This window comes from Indicator indicator, chromosome 4 (assembly GCF_027791375.1).
Source record: "Indicator indicator isolate 239-I01 chromosome 4, UM_Iind_1.1, whole genome shotgun sequence".
Lineage (NCBI taxonomy): Eukaryota > Metazoa > Chordata > Aves > Piciformes > Indicatoridae > Indicator > Indicator indicator.
In genome coordinates, this window is record NC_072013.1 from 21,927,951 (window position 1) to 21,941,083 (window position 13,133).

At 40.2% G+C, this 13,133-nt stretch overlaps 1 protein-coding gene across 4 annotated transcripts in view; it reads right to left on the minus strand.

Annotated features, from left to right (window-relative positions):
* BCL11B (BCL11 transcription factor B) overlaps nucleotides 1-13,133 on the minus strand; it is a 90,075-nt gene that overhangs the window by 23,651 nt on the left and 53,291 nt on the right. The gene's annotated exons all lie outside the window — the stretch shown is intronic.

Consider the following 13,133-nt stretch of genomic DNA (forward strand, 5'->3'; position numbering starts at 1 on the left):
GAATGCCTACAATGAGGACATTCATTTCTCTCCATTTGAATAAACAAGGCAAATAAATGTCTTTAAAAGAAACACAGCCTAGAAGGTGCTAATTGTTTTTAAACTCTGAGCTGTATTAAGCCTTCTCAAACCTTTGAGTATCCTGGCAATACTGAGTCAGCATTCACACATCACCCATAATTGTTAACCCATAATTGCAGATGAAAACTATTTGCAACAAAACTCAACCGTATTAGGTTGACCCAAGATTAAGTTTTCTTCTCCAATCCCCACATCGGCTAATCACTGAATGGCAGTATCCAGACATGCATTTGTACATCTTCATTTAGCAATAGGGGCCCAGAAGAATGTGGCAGTATTCTAAAGAGAACTAGTCATAGGTAACTAAACCCCCCACAAAAGACTTGGCAAGCCACTCTGAGATCACACTGCCAAATTCCAAAGGGAGGTGAGTGCTTTCCAATCTCCAGCAAGCATTCTGGTTAGACTCTTCCGTGAGGTAGAGGTTAAATCAGTAACAGGCAGAGAAAAATGGTGCAAACAGTGGCATCTTTACCAGGTTGGGATTCTAGGTTTGCAGTAAGAGGTAGCTTGCAGGTAAGGAGATATGGCAGGAAATTCAGTTAACTGGAAAATATTACATTCCCTTTTTTCAGCCCAGCTCCCTGGTACCTCTCCATAAGCACACTCTTACAGTCTCATTTTTTAAATTATGTCCAATTTCTGACCCCAGATGAATGCTGAAAGTATTCACACCTTACCACTCGTAACTCCATTTGGTTTTTACCACCTTAAACTCACTGAATATGGCCTCAGCTATTTGAATAGCAAGCCTCAAGACTGTGTCAGTCCCAGTGAGAGATTTGCCAGAGGGTCAGATGTGCCTCAAAGTGAAATCAGTGAAAGAAATTAGGAAAACTATCTTGGGAATGTGCATCACTGGGACACTTTAAAGCTAAATGAAACCTATGTTCCTTTTCAAAGTCAAGCCAAAAATCAAAGAGCTTCAAGTAAGGAAACAAACACTCTGGGAAATTAACAGGTTAGTGCGGCTGGAGTTTTTCATCACTGTTTAGTGTAGGTCTATTGGCCACTTTTAAATAGGGAAAAGAATGCTTAGCAAAGATCGTCTCCAGCACACAAAGCTTCAAACCTGGAACTATCAGCATCTTATTCAGGGTGAATAATTATTATAAATAAACTAACCCTCTTTATCCATGTTAGATTACCATGAATAACATAGATAATATAGGAGGGATTTGGGGAGTAACTCTCCTCAGTGCTCTCACTGAACCTACATCTCACTCTACTGGGCAGTAAGTAATAAAAGCAAAAACATTTGCGGGGGCAGGGGGAAAGGAAGAAGAAAAACCGCTCCAGATCTTGTGAACTATGGAAGGCCAGGTCCCTGTAGAGTCTGGCTGGTTTAATAACACTAGTAAGAAAACAAGAGTGGTAAAAAGAACGATCAGAGTGTTCAAGAGCAGCGAACAGAGTATCAATCACAGTGCAACTGCCAAAACACTGCCTGTTCTCCTCCTTGCCGAGACACTAACTCTGAACAATTTGCTGCAGCAAAGGAGCAGATTTAATGAAACAACATGGCTGGAAGGGTTGCGGTGGCAGGATGCCTGGCAGACTGTTATACATGGCATGCAGGCACTGGTGCAGAGCAGCATGTGGGCTCCTACCTCCTTGCAGGGTGTTGATCCCCTCCCCTGCTTCCCAGCAAGACTGCGGTCCCAGAGCAGCCACAAATCTACTGACTCCTGCTCTCCCTCCACCCTTTCTCAGGAGTAAACCCCAGGAAGGCAGCTCACACACTCTAGAGCTAGGCTGGCATTGGAAATGTCAGTGTGAGCTGAAGCAGGAGACAAACAGATGATGTGCTACTGTTCCCACAGTAGTTCTGGGAGAGGCTTCACTCTTGCCTAACAAAAACCATACAGAAGCCTCCTCAGCTGATGACTTCTTTTCCCAAAACAGTTCACTGATAGTCAGGAAGACCTGTTCTGAAACAACCTGCCCCTTGTCAGGAGTTCAGGGTGAAAGGGCCCAAGCCCAAAGCACCCAGCGCAAGTCTTTCTAATACCTCAGGGGTTTGCTCTAAAATGTATCCTCCTAAGTTTTAACACAGGTGGGCAGCATGTCTTGCATTTACCGTTCTGATTCCTGCTTGGTTTATAAACTGCTCAGGCTCCTGAGCATGCCTCGCAGCCCCGCACACTGCCGGTGGATCACTGTGGGCCCATCAATTCAGCGTGACACGAATTCTCATAACGGAGTGATGTCTTGCACAGGGCTATTGTCCACAAACCATTATTTGTTGAAAAACAAACAAGAAGAGAACACTGGAAATACTTTTACATGATACTTTTCCGGTTCCTGAAAATGTGAGATAATGAATAAAAATGTTCATTACGGAATTATTCACTTTTCCCCATGATTCACATCCCGGTAATTACCGTGACCAGCCTAATAAAAACTGCTACAAAACGAAGGTCAACTAGCAGTTAGAAGTGTTCATTTTCATTTCAATGTATTCATCTCTGGCTCCTAATGGCCTCATTTTCTCCTATGCTCTTTAATAAATACCACTGAATTACAGGTTAAATAGCTAAATTAAATTATTGCAATTACAGCATGCGGAGCACTGAAACTGGTTTACCTTTCCCAGTTCAATTAGAGGGGAAGTTTCAACAGCCTGAGACTCATGATTGCTGTCAATATTCTGAATCACTAGGAATATGCACTAAAGGCCAGGTTATTTGACTACAGATTGGATAATTTCTACACCCTTCTTCCCTCCAGTATAAAGAGGAATGAATTGAGTGCTCTCAGCTAAAACAAAATGAGGCAGTCAAAGTATTTTGGAGGAAAGCAACCGCAACACATAATTGATTCTGACTGAAGAGAAGGAAGCCTTGAAGTGGTTCAGGCTGAGGAAGAGTATAGGAGACGACAATCTTCCTCTAAAGGAGAGGCAAATACACTTTAATAAATATGAATGCTTAACCTGCTATCGGCCCACAATTACTTTACATGTACAAATTAAAGATGTTCTTCATTATTTAAATATATTCCAGCATTTGTTGATGTTGCCCCTTCCACAGGCTTAATTATTTAACATCTATTTTATAAGAATGAATATCTTAGTAATAAGGGCCGTTGGAAGACAGATTTAAAAAAAAAAAAAAATAATTCTTTCCAAAAGATGCCAGAGCTTGCAGTGATATTTGTTGTGGAAGAGCTCCCCCTTACTTCTTCACTCTCATGTTTGCAAAAAACACCAAAAAAAAGCTATCAAGGATGGGAGATTCTTTCCTGTAATGAGAGCAGGACATGAAACACAGGCACACTCAAATATAGATAGAATGAGAGAGTGAAATATTTTGCCTGCTCAGTGCAATTACTATTTCTAGAGTCAAGGGAAAAGGGAATCTGTGTTCCACCAAAATCCACATGTTCTGTACTGCACTTAAACAGAGAAATGATACTTTCTCTGTGAGAAAAGTCAGGTGGACCATGCAGCTAAATCACTCACATGCTTTGATTACTTTTTCTTAGGGCACCTATAGGAAGTAGTGAGAAAGGGAGTTACTTTGTGCCAAGCTGAGGAGCCACATTAAAATGTCTTTACAGCCAAAATTATATATATATATATATATATATATATATATATAGTCATTGAGGTAATTGGCACATACACAAAATCCTGTTCTTTTATTATCTTTAATATGTTTTACCCCTACAAGCATTTAATTCCCAGTAATCAACTGGGTGTAAGCAAAATCAGAGTATGTCCAACATACCAAAACGGAGTTGTGATTAATACTAATGTTCAAGAAGGGGACATAAATAGGGACACAACTGTGAGTTAAAAATGTCACCAAGTCCTTGCACATGCCACATCAAAGCTGTAGAACATAAATAATTTTTCCTACTGGATTTTATGTTGGGTTTGTTTTGGGTTTTTTGCACATGCATCCTGCTGCTAATAGCCTTAATGAGCCACAACATTATGTTGGTGTTTGTTCTCAATAGCTTAAGCAGAACTGTATCCCTATTGTATTTTCTGTAAATTATAACCCACACTTCTCATGAACTTGGATGGAGAGATAGTTCCCACATGCAAATTACCAAGAGAAGATCAAATCTGAAATGAGGTAGCCTACAGCGTGGGGCAGACCCTGAATGCACTTCATAACAATGCACGAGCTAATTAGTGGCAGCACCTAGAGTCCCAAAGGAGAGGAAAGGACTATATAGCATTATAGCATGACTCAGCAGAGAATGTCAGAAACACAATTACAGAGAAATTATTACCAGGATCACTATGAAGTCCTAAGAGTACTAAAGAGTTCAATGCTTGTTTGAGTAGAGGAAGAGAATGAGGAGTTCTAAAGGTATGAATTTCTCAGACTCATCCCTCTAAGCAAACTTGAAAGGTTTGATTCTCCACCCACCCTTCCTCAACCTGAGAGCAGGTTCAGTTCACATACAACCATGTGAAATGAACCCTGCAGGGCTTGAACAGTTCTAGCCAAAACCATAGCAATGGAAATGAAATGAGAGTTTTGTGATAGCTGACAAATTAGGTTACATCTCTCCAACTGTGAAGTGCATCCACTCTACAAGGTATGTTTCCACTGCACTCTTCCCAGGTCTAAGAGGGCATCCATAACACCCCCGGGCTGAGTGACCCATGTCTGGACTTTCAGATCCTATTAGGAATTTAGCTGGGATATGCAGGACATGGAAGAGACAACTGGAAGGCTTTTCTTATGTCTATCACATTAAAAAAACTCTTGCAAGGATAACTGTACCAGTCAAGCAACATAGTCAATGTATAAAACCTTTTCACTGGATACCAGAGATCCTGTTTTAAAGATTCAACTCATGCATTTAAAGCTAAAACAAGTCTGAAGATCATAAACTAAAGCTGCTCAGAACACTTTTACCAAAGGTTCTCGACATCTAAGAAGACCTGTTTTAAGAGCTGAGTTTCAGTGAAGTTTCATCAGAAAAACTATGAGAGTTGCCTAAGGATCAGAGACCTGCCCTAGTAGTCATGAGACCCATTTACAAGTCCTTTTGTCAGACTGCAAATGATCTGGTGAAAGACACAGAAACAACATAGACACTGACCCAGAAGCCATCAGATTTGAACCAAAATACCATGATGTTGCCTAGAAAACTGAAAATGAAATTTAATTTCTCAGAAATCTTTAAATTTGGGATTTGTTACAGTAGGAAGGAAAACACAATTTGAAACTTTAATACTCGATGCAAAGTGAACATTTAGTATTATCGGTTCTTGGGATGCAAATCCTTATAAGAAACCTGCTAGAAGTCACCATGAAGTTTCTGCTGGGTTGTACCGACCACAATTTCATGCCTAGATCACATGTTTGTTTTTTTTTCAGAACATCATTGCTAGCACTTGAAAAAATGAAGAAAGTTGATTTTTTTCTGGGCAATTTCAAGCTTTTATATCACTATGAAATAAAGCTTTCCTCAGCTCGAAGCTAAGAAGGAAGGAACACTAGTACATTAGTAACAGACAATAAAAGAAACATGAAATGTACCCTATAATTCCTTGAATTACAGAAACAAGTCAAAGCTCAGACAACTTGGAAGAGTGAGCCAATGTCAACTTTTTTACTCTTTTTGTTTTACTCTGTGAAGCATAGTTTGTACCGTGAAACCTTTATTATGCTCCCTAGGGAAGAAACACCAGCTTGCTAAAGTCACTCATTCTCTTACGGATGAATTGCCACTCCCTTCTTCAAGGTGAAGAGAAAGGGCAATATCACCATAATGCACTATCAAGATCTCAACAATTTCAAGAGACTCCAAACCAGCCTCTCAGGGCTGGTGGCAAGCTGTATTGCCTGAGGGAGGGCAGAGATAAAGTCTACAGACCTCTCCAGGGCAGAAAACTGCATCACTGCAGTCAGATGCAATTATGGGCTGGAGCAGCCTGCAGGAAAGGGGACTGACAGTGACCAAGAGAGTGGAAAGGCCTGGGAGAAAGCAGACCAAACATTAGTAATGCTAAGTCAATGCCTAGATTGCTAAATCTATGTGTTACACAAAGGACCTCCTTTGGCAACCACTACCCAAGATGACTAACATTTGCTCATGCTGACTTCAACAAAAACTAAGTGCCTGAGAAACTGCCACCTAGGGTGAGGAAGGGTATGTCTACATGGTATCTGGCAAGCTGACAAAGGCTCACCCTGCCTGCACTCCAACCTGGCCAGATGCAAGCCAGCACCAATGCAGAGGACATACAACTGTGGTTAGTACAACTCCAAACCCAAGCTAACAAGCCCTGCAGAGACACGAGTCTGGGGCTCAACATCCTCACTCATATAGCTGTATGGCTTCCGGTGCAGGGTTGGCTTGTGTCCAGTTGGCTCAAAGCATGGGCAGAACAAGCTCATGTGTACTTGCAAAACACTGTGCACACCTACCTTCACACAGCTCTCAATTTCGCCCAAGAGGTTGAAGAAATGAAGAAATCCCACATAAAACAGCCATTCTGGATTCCTGGCTTCTTTAAAACCCAGCAATTCACACTGTAGAGACAATCCTAGTTTGCTTTCCTAGCAGCCTCCAGGTATCGAATACTTCATCTCAACAAAATAAAATTAGTTATAGTTAAATCTTTCAGGTCCTCTTTTTTTTCTTCCCTTTTTTTTTAATTTTTGCTTATTTATTTTTGTGTGATCTCAATTACAGTAAAACTTGAAAGACAAGCAGATCCTCATATTTGATCAGAAGTGCTTCAGTACCTCAATACATAAGTTTCAGCCTTTCTAAGCAGGAATTTTAGACGTGCTTTTGTCATGCATTTTAATTCTGACTACCTTGGGCCAAAATAGTCTTATCTTCTGCAAGATCATTTGGTAACTACTGACCTGGATTATGAGCCTAATCCAAACTCAGAGAAAATCGCTTTCAACTGTATGTTCATTCTATGCCTGTTGTTCACGTTGCAACATGACTAGACCAGACTTCTAGAGGCTGAGAACTTACTAACCAAGTCTGTGCCCAAGCCCTTTTTATTTCCTGCCTGTAAAATGGTCATACTCACCTGTGAGGGCTGATTAAGAGAAACCACAAAGATGAGCTATGCTACACAATCTCAGGCAAGTTGAAGCATTTTTAAGGATTATTGCTCCATTTCTGAAGTACTAAAAGACTGTACCTCAGAGAGCAGAGGAGTCAAGAAACGCTACACTCTCTGACTTCTACCCAGCTTAAATTCTTAGGAATCTACATGTCAACATGATGGCCACTACTCAGTAACAAAATTAAACACTGTACCCTAGAACTTTCCAATCAAACCAGATTGCTACACCCACTGCCAAAAAATAATGACTAATGAAATGACTAAGAAGGGATTGGTAACTGAAAAGCAGAGGCTACAGAGTGCCACTGTGCTCTGAAGTATTAATTCTGTCAGGGAGCTTGGCACCATTTGAGTATGTTATAGCCTTTTCCCTTTGATAACACAATGCCAATCCAGTTTGGTCATTTTATTACATAAGAGAGGGGAATTCCTCCTTGCAGCAGGAACCTCATCACTTCAGAGGAAAAAGTAAAGTCACCCAGGGGAACAACAAAATGTTAAAACAAGTGTATGTATTAGAGCTTAAAGTGGGCCTCAGAAAGGCAGCAAATGATAAATGAACTGGAATCATCCCTTGCTACTTACCGTACACAGACATGAAGGGACAGAAATGAGACAGAAGCATCAAAATGGCAAAAATGAGTGGACTGACAAACTTTCTCTTAATGCCCTTGCCAAAACGCCCTGTTGTCTTCTGAAATTCAATTTAATGGTAGTCAGGGAGTAGGAAGTCTGATCTAATGCTCACTGAATCAATAGCAATTGATTTTTCTGATAACTCCCATGGACTTCATCTATGTCCTGCCCTGAAAGAGTTCATTTGTTCCCTTGTTATTTGGTCATATTTCTTCCTAATGCAGATCTCCAAAAGGGCTCAATTTCTTTGAACATACAAGTCTATTCAAAATAATCCTGTTAACATTCTTCCACTGTTTGCTTTATCCACACACCTGATTGCCTGAGATTACATCCCCAATACAAGAGACACATTAGGGAAAAAGGGAATTGTCCAGGTTCACAGAGGAACAGTGTGATGGCAGCAGCAGCCAGAAACACCAGTTTCCACTGGCTTTCCTGTCTGGCATTTGAGCTGCAGAATTATCCTTGCTGGAATGACTCTGATTCTATTATTTATTGTTTACTCATGAATCAATTAGAAGTTCTCTGGGCTTCTTGAGATGAAAAGTTCTAGCTAAAAAGGTACATATTGTTGTTGTTGCTATCATTAAGATCATTCACAAACAGAAGCGTCATGGTAAATTCAGAACAAGTTCTCCTGAAGCTCACATATCCTTCCAGGCACCTGTTCATGTCGTTATATAGTATTAAGGTGTGAACAGGGAAAACCATGTACCCAGTCAGTGCTGTAAGTGGCCTGCCAGCTCCAGCTAATCACCAAGTTATTTACTTCCAGTTTATTAGGCTGAAATTGCCACTAGCTGTTGGCAGCCTCTAATATTTACACCTTACTTTCCTGGGGTCTCTTCAAGCACTGCTGTAATAAAAAAAGCCATTTCTTCCAAGTTTAGATGCAAGAATTAACACACAGAGCACCACACAAGGCCAAGCCAAATTCTGATCTCAGTTACAAATGTGCAACCCCATTGATTTCCAATGGCTTAATTTGCAACACTCTTGAGCTGCTGTACCTGAAAGCACAATTTGATCCACCATTTTCACAGAGAGGAGTAACAGCAGTACCTCTTACACACTTGTAAGTATTTTAAACACAATGCAGTTGTACAAATATCAATCACAATCAATGGCCCTCAGTCTGATTTCCATCACATCCAATAAAACCCAGAAGCAATTCCACAAATATTTGCCTAAATTATTCTTATTCATTTTATACACTTCTGTAGTTTTTTATTATTTTAGCATTTGAGAACCTCAGAACTTCCAAAACTTTATCCACCTAATACTCCCATCAGAGAGTGAAGAATTGAAATTCCTCATTAAATTGGTGGGAGACTTTCCATGGAAAAAATTAAGGGACGTTTCCAAGGTCACAGGGAATTTTCAACAAAGGCTTGGACTTAGATTTCCCAAACTGTAGCATACAGGACATGCAATATAAGAATTTTCTTCTCTTATCAATACTTTTCACTGTATAGCAAGAAAGGCCTACATCATATTCTTAAATCCACTCGCAGTATTTTCCAACCAGGATTTTCCTTTTTCAGCCAGATATAGGGTCCTTTCACTGATACGGTTGGGAATCCCTGGACAGGAATGCTTTATTTTCTCCTACCTGGAAAGAGATCCTGTTGTTGGTCTCCTAAAGTTGCCTTTTCTAAGGAACACACCCAATATGGTGTTCACCTTTCTTTTTAGACATGATTAAAACTCACAGCCATGCCCTCAGTTGTGTAAGGCCAACAGAGTATCTGTTTGTACAGAGCCAACATGAGATTCCTGATCCTGAGCCTCTGATGTGCATGGAGCTATGTGCTCCACGTGAAGTTCCCAACCCTTTCACACCTTCCAGCTACCAACACAAGGGAGTTCCACAATTTGCTCAGGGCCAGGCACGCCTTTATTCATAGGAAAGCCTGCTAAGAAGCAGCCAGACCAAACCAATACTGACTCATAGCACATGTGCACTTGCTCAAGTGACCACTTCCAGAAACAATAAAATACTTCAGACAAGCCCTGTCCTGCAAAAATTACACATTCACAGCTCATTTGTCAGGCTGAGTTCATTGCAATAAAGAAAGCTACCGTATTACAAAGGATAGCTTTCTTTACACATTTTCTTAAGGATGTTTTCCCCTACCCCACGTAGGAACAAGCTGTCAGGAGACTGCACTGCTCTGTTAAGACTGCTGGCTGCACTGTATGCTGTGCCTGGTCTCTTGACTTCAGTCCTGGCTCTCCTCTCCTCCTCTCTCATGCACTACAGACTGACCAGTAATGAGTATCTCACCAGCTTAATCTAGGGTCCGTATCAATTATGTTTCTTCCTTATAAGAAAAGAAAATGAAGAAGGAAGAGAAGGAAGACAAAAAACAGGTTTTGGTTTTTAATAACTCGCAAGTACAACCTGATAGGAAGAGAGCTACCATTTATTTTATTTTGGTTCACTTTCAGATTTCCAGTGGCTTTGTGAAGTATATCATTTGGGAGCTGCTGACATTATAGCACAGTCAGGTAGATAGAGGTCAGGAAAAAAAATCATCAGAAGCAATCTAAAAACGCCAGGTTTCAACCCAGTAAAGTGTAGTTACTTTAATTGGCAAAGTCACGCTGCTCAGTTCAGTACCATCTATGAAACAAAACCCAAGGATTTTAAGAAATAATTAAATTTGAAATAATTTTGTTATAGTTACATCCCAAATTGAAAAGCCAGCTAAATGTAAAAAACAGTCTCTCCTCTGTTCTCACCTGCCTGATGTATATAGAGTATCTATTCATGTACCAGAGGAATGGAAGGTAATTTTGGCATGACTACAGTACAGAAGCTGATGTAACCAGGGCTCTAAGATCCCAGTACCTATCCTTCTCCATGACTCCAAGTCCTTTCTCTGTCCCTTTTATCCTCCATCTCCCTTCCTCCTTCCTGCTCTCTCCTGCCTTACACACATCCCAAGTCAGCCTGATTTACAGACAGTGAGGAAGATTTGGTTTAGTCTTTACACCTTCGTCTGCCCATGTGTGACATAGTTTTCTAGTCATAGTCATTACCTGAATAGTGATTTAGCAACAAATAAAGATGGAAAAGATAGTTCACCAGAAAAAAAAAAATCAAAGTGATTAAATCGGTTAGGCTAACTATTTTTCCTCTGTGTTCACAGTAATACTGGCAAACATTTTAAAAGTCCAAGGAAAATTTTCAAGAGTCTTTAGAAAGCAAGAGCTCTCTGTTTCCTGGAAACGCTGACAACCCTACTCCCATTATGAGAAATTCCTGCTCTTGCCCAAAATGTCACCTTCATACTGGCACACTCTGGGCTGCTAACCTGCTGTTACACACTGGCTGGGATGGCATATTCCAATGGCCAAGAAAGAACTGCTTATGAAAGGACTAAATTGGAGAGCCCGTGTGAAAATATTACGCTTGTACCTGTGTTTATCTAAAAAGCTGTTGTGCTTATTGTATGCAGGTGTACGTCAAAGTTGCCTGGATGCTACAAAACCTGATCTTGCACCCAGACAGTTCAATCTTTTGCGGCTTTTACTGTCTGCTCTCCACAGATCTGCATAAATTCAAGCTACGGAACTCTGAGAAGCATTTGGCCTTGCCAGAAATGCTTGAGCACCTAGCCAGCACACAAATAGAAAAGGGAACAGTAGCAGTTTTTTGGGGTTTGCTTGTTTGTTTGGTTTTTCTTTTTTCTTTGGTTGGTTGTTTTTTGGTTGTGTTTTTCTGTTTGTTTAGTTGGTTTTAGTTTTGTTTGGTTGTTTCTTTTCTCTTTTCTTTTCCTTTTCTTTTCTTTTCTTTTCTTTTCTTTTCTTTTCTTTTCTTTTCTTTTCTTTTCTTTTCTTTTCTTTTCTTTTCTTTTCTTTTGTTTTCTTTTATTTATTTTATTTTATTTATTTTCTTTTATTTTCTTTTTCCTTTCCTTTCCTTTCCTTTCCTTTCCTTTCCTTTCCTTTCCTTTCCTTTCCTTTCCTTTCCTTTCCTTTCCTTTCCTTTCCTTTCCTTTCCTTTCCTTTCCTTTCCTTTCCTTTCCTTTCCTTTCCTTTCCTTTCCTTTCCTTTCCTTTCCTTTCCTTTCCTTTCCTTTCCTTTTAAATGGATTGAATTAACTTCAGAATCCACACTGTGCATGCACGAGGACTGGAAACTGAACTTCCTTGCCCTCAGATAATACGCCAACACTTCTCCCTGAGTGAAAACTGAGAGACAAAGTCTTGGCAGTAATCGTTTCACCGTGTGTTCTCCTGGAGTGGAGTTTGTCAAGTACTTCAGACAATTTGAGGATAGCACTGTCTTGTGTATAGATATTTCACAAGTAGAGAAAAAAATTACCTGGGATACATTATCTGGTAACTGTTCACTCAGCTCATGATAGGTATGTGCCTCTGAACTGTTTCTGGCATCTAACAATCTCTCTTTTGATAGATAGCAGTATCTCAGCAGCCTACTCTCTGAGCCAGTGCAGACAAGGAATGGGCAGCACACGTTCATCAAACTAACATCTGCTTTCAATTCTCCTTTATAGATGTGGAATCCTTTCAACTGGACATTAATCATCCTCTACAGCAGCAATTAGACACTTAAAACAGAGCAGAACAAATCAAATTAGCCTTATTTATTAAACAAAAGAATTCTAAGGAGTAAATAAGAAAAACACCAGACTATCCTATGTGCAGCAACATAAAAAGAAAATTAAGATATTGACACACAAGAGTGTAAAAGCTTTCAGGTGCTATTTTCAAAGCTTCAACTGTAACCAAATAGCAGAGGGCTCTACTGCAGAATGCCTCATTGATTATTTTAGCAATAAGGTATAATTGAAAGGATTATCATGAATGTGATGTTTCCCTTCCAAAAATTCCAGGAATGCAAAAATGACTCTCATCTGCACTGCATGTCTCATGTTCTTAATGCGGGAACTTCGTTTTTGCTCCTGAGGAATTCAAGTTCAGGGAAATGTTACCACAGAAATTCTCATTCACTTGACAAAGGAAAATCTCTCTCTTTTCTGCGGTTAAACAAACCTAAAAATTGTATCTTTGGAGAGTCTGTCTTGGTTCAGCTTCAGGCAATGGATGTCCTGCACACTGAGAGACATTCATCTCCCCCAGGGATTAAGCAGATCACCCAGAGGAGCTCAAATTATCCAGAGTAGCTCCTCTAAATAAGGAAACAGAGGAGTTTCCTCTTGCTGGGTTTCCCCGTCTTGGCAGACAGCTTTCAGCAAGCAGGGTGGGTGATACATGTCTATGAAAATTAGTAGCAAAATATCTGTATATCAGGAGACAAATTTGGACTGGTCCACAGAAAGGTGCACAGCTCTCCACCAAACACCCGATACTCTAGTTGTCTC